The sequence below is a fragment of the Equus przewalskii genome, chromosome 8, assembly GCF_037783145.1.
Source record: "Equus przewalskii isolate Varuska chromosome 8, EquPr2, whole genome shotgun sequence".
Taxonomy (NCBI): Eukaryota; Metazoa; Chordata; class Mammalia; order Perissodactyla; family Equidae; genus Equus; species Equus przewalskii.
This window is the reverse complement of record NC_091838.1, coordinates 66834253-66843543: the sequence shown is the minus strand read 5'-3', so window position 1 is coordinate 66843543 and position 9291 is coordinate 66834253. Positions and strand designations below refer to the sequence as shown.

General features: G+C 45.5%; 1 long non-coding RNA gene across 1 annotated transcript; it reads right to left on the bottom strand.

Moving 5' to 3' along the window:
* Positions 1 to 521: 521 nt before the first annotated feature.
* On the bottom strand, positions 522 to 8805 carry LOC139085119 (uncharacterized). The gene is made up of 2 exons (XR_011543171.1): positions 8563 to 8805; positions 522 to 6124 (listed from the first exon to the last, which is right to left on the bottom strand). It is a non-coding gene; the product is annotated as an uncharacterized lncRNA (long non-coding RNA).
* Between the last annotated feature and the right edge of the window lie 486 nt (positions 8806 to 9291).

Here is a 9291-nt window from a genome sequence, read left to right as displayed (position 1 = left end):
CAAAAGAAGTATTTCTTTGGAAAGTATTGGGATAGCTCATAGAATCTTAGGAAGGGCAAGAACTAGATGAGCCCCTGGGACCTCAGTGGCAGGAGTTTGTGGGCTCACTTTCCAGTGTGCTGCCAGCCTCATGACTCAGTTCTAACGGCTTACCATCACTCCGTCTTCTTATTTACATGCTGACTTTCCATGACAGAGGACCTGGCACAACTTGGGTCGCATGTTTTTACATTGGACAAATTGGTTCCGGCCAGGTTAATGGGGCCGTGAACACAGCCAAGGCCACTGGGGGAGTCCCTATGAAGCCCTCCGACTCAGTGGCCATCCTGCTACTGCTTGGTGGTGGGATTAGTTCTAAGCACCACTACCTACACCGACTTGGACAATTCCAAGGACAGTTCTCTTCCCAAGGAAAGAAGTAGGTCTTCCTCTCCCAGCGATCCTAAAGTTCCAGAGATTCTGACCAAACTCACATCCTACAGCTGGGCTGCAGATACAAATTCTCAGGAAGAGCATTTGAATATGGTTTTATTAATTGCATTTATTCATTGCATTTTTTTTGAGTCCAGCAAATAGCTTTCATTAAATGATAACAATCCAACGTAGATGATATCTTTCAGCTCAATTTTGCCAAGCAAAGATTACATTTATACAATAGTGCTTTTCAATCCCAATTTCCTAAGTGATCCGGTAATGAAAATTTATTAGCAGTTCAAAGGCATTGCTTTTGTGAATTCAGTATCTTCCCTAGGATAGATGTCAGGGCAGGCTGCTGTGTTTGGTTGAGCTCACAGCATGATGTTCAAAGGTGCTTCCTTTTGTTTGCAGAGAGGGGAAGCTAGTTTCTCTAGATGGTCAGCTTCTCTTCCGAGCTTCGTGTGTGATTTTCCCCAAGACCAAAAAAGCCACTTGCACAGATTAAATGAAATCCATGGTTTGCAAAAATAAGTTGGGCTACTTAAATTTTCAGATATTTTAGATAAGAGCTTCTTATACATGGCCACAACTGGCTTCCACGTAAATATTTTATAATACCGATCATTTTGATTGTTGACATAAATACAATTTTCCTGGGAATGTAATCTATTAGGAGGGTATTTAGGGTGGGAATTTAAGTCTTGGATACTCAACAGGCCTGCCTTTGCCACCAGTCAATTCATGATACGACCTTGGACAAACACCTCAGCAGCTCCATACTTTGCTTATTTCAATACATCAACTCGGACTGGTAAATATCAGTTAGGAATGTGTTCAGCTTCAAATAATGGAAAACCTGGAAGGAGTTTATTTTTCTAATGTGAAAAATCAAGAGGCAGGGATTCAAGAGTTGGGATCTTGCTTAGGGTCCAGGCTCCTTCTCTGTTCCTGTGATGGGCCTGCGGTTTTTGTCCCGATGGTGGGAGGAAGGCTACTGCACCATCAGGAGGAAGAAGAGAGAAGGACATGGGACTTGGCTCAAAGAAAATGCTAGCTGAGTTTGTTCCTCCTGTTTTTAGAGAAGTAAGAAATGTCCTGGACACCATCCTGCAATAGTCTTCTCGCATCTCATTTGCTAGAACTGAAACAAGGCCACCTCTACCCACAAAGGAATCTGGGCAGATGATCCTTTATCTGGGAATATTGAAGCCCTGAATGAAATCAGGGGTTTGGTGGTGAAGAAAAATAATGACTATTGGGCAGGAACCTAACCGTGTCCTTTTTATCCCCAAAGGGCAAAAGGAAACTGTCATTTGTTGGTTCATTTATTGGTCTTCTACCAGGCGGTCAACATTGTGCTAAGCCCTTTTCAGCAGTCATCTCAATTCAGTTGTCGTGCAGTGGGCACGAAACTATTTTAGGATGAAGAAATTGAGGCTTGGAGACGTTAGGTAAATTGCTGAAAGTTGCAGTGAGAGGAATTAAAAAATATCTCCTCCCTCTGTTGGGTTCAGCAGGGCTGGAGGAGGTCTCAAGTCACTCTGAATAGTTGGCCTCTAGGGGAAGGGCTTAAAGCATTTTTCTCCCTTCTTTTCACTCCACATCCCTGAAAGAGGGTTTGGCTTGAAGGTAAAGGAGGATTCCTAGAGGCCCAGAGCCTCCCTCTGAGCTCCCATGGTGATGTTTGGGGGTACTGGGACGCTTGCCCACATCTGTGCTTCTCTGATGACATCAGCAATCCTTCCTGGCTTTCCTGGAGCAGAGCTGTCATGGTGTCCCTCCCTGCGACGTCAGGGAAGATCACTTCCTCACTGTCACCCCACTGCAACCTTCATGCAGGTCACCTGCAGTGGCTTGAAGGAAATGGAGCAGCGTTCAACGGCCCCCGGCTCTCAGGAGCAATAACACTGATTGACTGGCTCCTACAAAGGGGCAATGTTGTACACAGTCAAGCACGCAGTGTTGGGAGCCAGATTGCTGCCTTTGAATAACATCTTGCCACTTCCTGGCTATGTGACTTGCAAATTGAGTGCTCTATATCTCAGTTTCCTCATCTGTAAAATGGGTGATAACAATAGTATCGATTGTTGTGACAATCGGTTGTTGCGACAATTTACAAACATGAAGCACTGAGAACAATGCCTACCGCACAACTAACATTTGTGCGCGCTTAAGTCAGCGCCTTCTGAATGTCCTGTTTTAGGCATCTCCGTGATTAACTTGCTTTTACAGATTCATTCTTTTGCATCTTGAAAGCCACGTCCCCTGGGGTTGTTCTTAAGTTACTATTTGTTTTTAATGAGTCCTGTGCTTATCAATTAATGCCTCGGTTCCTGCTGTTAATGCAGAGCAAGAAAAATAATAGCTAATATTTGAGCTCTCACTCTTCTGCCTTCTAAGATACAGATTAACAGTACAGTGTAAGCTCTGCATTGTGCAGTATGGCGGCCCTTAGATTAGACAACTTGGGAGGGAGGGGTTGGTAAATAGTGAAGATCACTTTGTTTTCTTCACAGTTGGGGCCAAGCCTGCAGGTTTTACATCCGCTCTTTTCCTTGGCACCAACACTGCTTTCTGGACACACGTTTCAGTTGTGTGTGTATGTTGATGAAATACATTTCTCAACACAGATCATGGTGGGCCCCCGGGGGGCCACCTTCAGCCTGCTGCTTTTCTGTCTTTCCTCAGCTTGCAGTTCCTGCCCAGTAAAACACCATCTGCAGATGAGGAGGTCAAAGTGCTGAGTTCCAGTCCTGCATCTGCTGTCACCGCCGGCCATGATGTAGGGCAAGTCACTCCCCCAGTGGGCTTTCAGCTTCTCCTTCTAAAAGCTGATCTCCAGGGCCCTTCCAGCTCCACAGATTTCTGGTATTCACTGACGGATGCTCTTGGACTTTGGAACCACAGTGTGTTTGGGAGATTTTGCTTTTGAAGGTTTCCTTTTGAGATTGCCTTCATTCACTGGGCATCTTCTTGCTGAGAAATACCATCAAGAAAGCAAAGACTGAAGTTCCTTTTCCTTCCCCAAATGTGATGCTTAAATAAAATTCAGTTTTGTGGCTCAAACACAGAGGAGTAGGGAATGGAGAGGTTTTCTCCTGTCTTTGAGCAGTCCCAGCGGAGGCTATAAACAGCACGATATCCCTTCTACCAGATGGGCCACTGCACTTGGAGAGCCAAGCCGTCACAGAGAGTTGAGAAATCAGTTGCAGAGATGAGGAAAGGCTGGTGGCTGTGATGTTGGTTTATTCTCACAGCTGAATATAGTCAGCCCGGAGGCCTGGGAGAAGATGGAGAAGACTAACCACTCTGAGAGGGTCTCAAACACGAGGTGGCGGGCTGTGAAGTTCCAAGTCACAGCTCAGGGAACTGGGAAAATGGCCCCTTGGGCTGACTTTGGATGCAAGGCCTTCTTGAGAGCAGGGCCAGCCTCAGGGAACATTGGGACGGGCAGGGTTAGCTGGTCCTCGAAGCCTCTTTGGTGGCTTTGCCTCATTTTTCTTAGTGCTCTGATATCTAGCCTCAGATATCCAGGGCTTCCTGCTGCCCCCAGAGCCCTTCCCACCATGACTTACCTAGGCCACTGTTCATTTATCCAGTGACTATTGTTTTTAAATTTTTTTCGGCCCTCTTCCTTTCACCATCAATTTTATTAAAATTTTACCCGGGGGATAGCACGGTGGAGTAGAAAGAGTCATGGCCTGTGGATGATGATCTTGGTCCTTTTACTCATAGCACTGGGAACTTGGGTGAGTTGCTTGACTTCCCTGAGCCTCAGTTTCTCACTTTTGAGATGGGTACAGTAATATGTAACATATAGTGGGGGAATTAGATGAGATACAAAGGTTACCTCCAAAAAAAAAAAAAAACCACCACAAGAAATGTTATTTCTTCCTTTCTGTTCCATCTTATACTTCCTGTCCATTAGAATCTGGGGAACTTAAAAAATAATGCTAATGCCTGGGATCCACCCCATCCCCCACGGGGAGTTGGTACTCTTTGAAAGCTCCTCAGATGACCGTGTGCAGCTGGGTTGAGACCCCCTGCCCTCAGGCATCGCTGATGAAGAGTTGGCTCCTCTAGGCTCAATGCTGCTTCTATTCTCATCGCACTGGACCCGACTCCCAAAGTCAATCTGTCTTGTGTGTTTTAGTCTGACAAATAGCAGGTGATTAATTAAGGTTTGTGCACTGGATCCTTCCCCTGTGTCCTGGAAATTTGTTTTCATCGGCACCGTAACAGGAGTGGGGCCATCTTTTCTTCTGGTATAAGAGGTGGGAGAGGGTAGATTCGATGTCCTGAGACGTTGTGGCAGAGATCACTGGCTGAAAACCAGACATTCTCTGGGACATTGGCTGAGAATCAGAGGGGCCAGGTAGGACAGGTGAGCTGGTTGGGTGGATTTCCTGTCTTCCTTCAGCAATGCCGAGGCAGGAAGCCAGGCACCCAGGCTGGGATGAACTTGGTGAATCTACGAATCTGGGGATTGGGCCATTCCAAGGTGCTATGGGCAACGAGACTGTGCCTGACCGTGAGGTGAGCCCTGGGAGGGGAGGCAGGTATTTCTGACTGCAAGTGGCTTCCTGGGCTACTCCTTCTCCCTCCCAGTTACGTCTTGAAGGAGATCTTCAAACTGTACACTCTTGACCAATCTGGAGGTCATCCGCAGACAATTCTTGCGTACCCCAAAGCTTCCTGCATCTTCTGCCTGAGGGTGTTCTCCGGTGGTGGGAGCTTGGCCCTCACTTGGTGGCATGCTGGAAGTGTTGGGAAATTGATGGTTTTGGTCCAGCTTCACATGGAGGGATGGCACTTGGTGGATGAACACCCGAGCTTCCCTGCCCTTTGATGAGACAGACCTGAGGCATGTTCTGCACTGTTCCTAGAGGGTCTCTTATGTGACTGAGCCACGGATGCCCACGATGACAACACTCTTGTCATGAACCTTTGGCTGGCTTTCTTCCCTTCCCTCTCTCACTTCCCCACTCCCTCCCTGTCTTTCCTGGGATCACCTCACAAATAGGCTACTTGGATCCCAATCCTTGTCTCAGGGTCTGCTTCTGAGGGCAAACATTTGTTTTTCATCATCCTTTTTTAACTCACAGGAGTTTAACGTCTCAGTCTACACATCTGTCTTGTGAGATGGATCGGTCAACGTTCTCTGGGGATCCATTATGGAGCTCACCACTTTATGTCTTCACTGTTTTTCAGTCTTTCCTTCTGGAGCCTTCACGGATAGGGAGGGGAAGGAAATCATGTTAAAAGTACAGCGCTTTCCAATCCACAGATTGCAATCCATAAGGAGTTACAAAAGCCATTTTTGAAAAATGAAAGGAAACGAATATGATGTATCAGAGTATACTACGCATTGGAAGGCTCCATACTGTTATATAAAAACTGCATTTCAGTCATGTGTGAATATTCTTGCATGTTGGTGAAATATATTTCTTAATGTGGATTGTGATCAAAAATTTTTGAAGTCACTGCCATGGTGGGCCTCTGTGGTTTATGCCTCTCCAGGATCCATTCTTCCCTTTCCTTCTGTTAAGAGCACCTCAATAGTCCTTACAACAAGGAAAGATTATGCCTCTACTTGGACATAGTCTTGATGGGACTGTCAGTCAAAGTGTTCCACCATTCCTTTCTCTAAAGATGGTCACATGACCCACGGCAGGTCCGTCAGATGATCGCTCCAGGGAACCTGAATCTAGAGAGGACACAGACAAGGGCTGAAATAGCTGAGGATGCTTCATTCAAAGAGGATGTCTGGAAATCAACATATATTTTTTCCCCTGCTACCTGGATCCTTGAACTTTCTTGTTTTCTTTCCCTTCTAAGATTTGGGTGTTCAGCCTTTGGGTTGGTTCTGTGAAATAGCTGTGGACCACTTCTCTATTTTTTTTACCCCTTAGGTAGACTTAGGGAGAGCTGTTTTCTGTTGCTAGAAACCAAAGAACCCTCTCGTACCTAAGGGCTTTGGAGTTATCTGACCCTAACTCTACTACTTTCTGCCTCTGTGAGTGGAAAATTACTTAACTTCTCTAAGCTTCAGTTTCCTCTCTTGTAAAATGGGGATGTTAATGTCAGTTTAGAGGGTATAGATGATATTTATATGGCCACTGGCCCTAGACCCTCAACTAAAGGCAGCAACTATTGTGGACCAAATTTTAATCATCTTTGTTTTACTAGTGATGACTTTCCACTTATTAAATATCTGTGGAGTGAATAAATGAACCCACATGACAATGTGGATTTTCACGATGAAAACCCACAGCTGAGTATCTTAGACAGTTACAACCCCTTGGGTATCAAACATGTGATTTATTGTTCAAAAAGTTAATATGAGAAAATCTCCATGACCTGGGTTAGGCAAAAGAGTGCTTACTAATGATAATAAAACCATAATCCCTAAAAGAAAAAATTGATACACTGGACATCCTCCAAATTAGAAACTTCTGCCCCATGAAAGATAATGTTAAGAGAATAAAAAGACAACCTAGAGACTGGGAGAAATATTTTGCAAATCGCACATCCAACAAAGGACTTGTATCTAGAGTATATAAAACCTGAAAAACACACAACCTAATTTAAAAATGAGCAAAAGACTTAAACAGATGTATCACCAAAGAGGACATACAGAGGGCAAAGAAGTGCACTGAAAGATGCTCCGCATCATTAGTCATTAGGGAAAAGCAAATTAAAGTCATGATGAGATACAACCACATACGATCAGAATGGCTAAAATCAAAATACTGACAATACCAAGGGCTGACAAGGATGCAGAACAACTGGACCTCTCCCACATTGCTGGTGGGAATGGAAAATGGCTCAAGTACTCTGGAAGACAATTTGATCATTTTTTATAAAGTTAAACCTCCACATACCACATGGCCCAACAATCCTGCTCCTGAGAAATGAAGTGAAAACTTATGTTCACGCGAAACCCGTACACATCTTTGTAGCAGCTCTATTCATAATCATTCCAAGCTGGAAACAGCTCCGATGTCCTTCAGCAGTTGAGTGGATATACAAACTGTGGTACATCCCTACAACGTCAGAAAACCCAGTAATAAAAAGGAATGAAGTATTGATGACACAACAAACTTGGACGAATTGTAGAGGCATTATGCTGAGTGAAAGAAGCCAGTCTCAAAGGTAACATCCTGTATGATTCCATTTGTCTGGGGATTAGGGGAGGGTGGGGGGTTTGACAATAACAAGATAGCCCCAAATTGCTCTTGGGGGCTCATGGAACTGCTCTGTATCCTGATTATGGTGGTGGTTACATGAATCTACACGTGTGTTAAAATTCATAGAAGTGTACATCAAAAAAATTTTTCCTGTATGGTAATTAAAAAACCCTCACATCATGTACATCACATAGAGTGAGGTTGTATTCACTTGGATGTTTGGTACCCTATAGACCTGCCCCGTCCAATACAGTAGCCGCTAGCCACACCTACCTCCACCAGTCCGAACTGAGGTGTGGAGTAAAATGCACCCTGGATTTCGAAGGCTTATGAGAAAAAGAATGTACAAAATATCTCAGTAATTTTTTTATGTTGATTACTTATTGAAATAATACTGTTTTGGATAGATTGGGCTAAATAAAATATATTATTAAAATTAATTTCACCTCTTTTTACCTTAACAAATGTGGTTACGAGCAAGTCATAATTACAGTGTGTAGCTTCGGTTCTGTTTATTTGGGCAGCGTTGCTGCGGATGACACAATCAGGGAGGAATGAGGAGGCCTGCATTTTTCTCTTTCCATCTGGATAGGCAGGTGTAGGATTGCCCCCTTCAGGGCTGAACAAGACCCATCCCCCCCCCCCCAAAGCTCCTGCACTTGGGGGCCACTCTCTCCCCCCAAGTCTGTCTGAGAAGTGAATGCCACTCGCAGCATCTGCTTCATTTCCTGTCTGTCTGGCTTTTCCTAACTTTTAGGGGAGACGAGGCAAGCGCAGGGTGAGGCAGCTTTGACCAGAGGTGGAGAAGGGAGACGGCATCCCACGTGGGAGAGCATTTGTTACACTTGAGTTCGAATTCCATTTTAGTCACGAGTTCGCCCTGCAGCTCTCCATCTTTCCTAAGTCCAGTTCCTTCCTGTGGAAGAGAGAATAATAGTCACCTGGGTTTCCTTACCTCACAGGGCTGTGGTGAGAACGAACGGGAGGGTACTGGAAGGCACCCAGCAGGCCTCCAGGTGATGATGGTTTTGCTACTGCTGTTACTGCTTTGCCTGGTGTTTCTCTCCCACCTCAGGCTGTTTTTTTCTCCCTCTCTCAGTTGAACCCCACAGGCACTCTGCCCAACTTTTCTCCCTGATTCAGCACTGAGAAGTGCCGAGGCAAGCGTTCCCACGAAGCTGCTTGTCAGCAAACACCCACTGCTGTCTCCACTCCCCGATGCGTCAGAGACGGGACAGCACGCGAGGCCGGGGTTGGCCAGCTCCTGGGGCTGACTCACACACCCCCTGCCGCTCGCTCTGAGCCTCAGGGCTGCGCTCCCAACCTGGGAGCCTGGAAATTGGAGACTCCCAAACAGTGCAACAGTCCAGAGGGGAAAAGCCTCCAACTGTCTCCAGGGGTTGCAGCAATTTTCCTGGATTCAGTTTCAAAGGCATAAAAGCCTTGGTTTCAAACATTTAGTTGGTGCATGGCCTGCCTTTTTCACTTTCTTTTCTTTGCCTTTAGTTTCAATAGAGCTTTTGGGATGCTATTCTTGTTGCTTGTCTCCTACCGCTCAGCGTCGGCATCAAATAATAGGTAGGTACAGTGTAGCCTTATCAGCTACATAGATTTTCATCAAAGGAGCTTGTTAAGTACCTGTCTGGGCACACACTGTATGCCCAGAGCTCCATGGAAGGTGGGT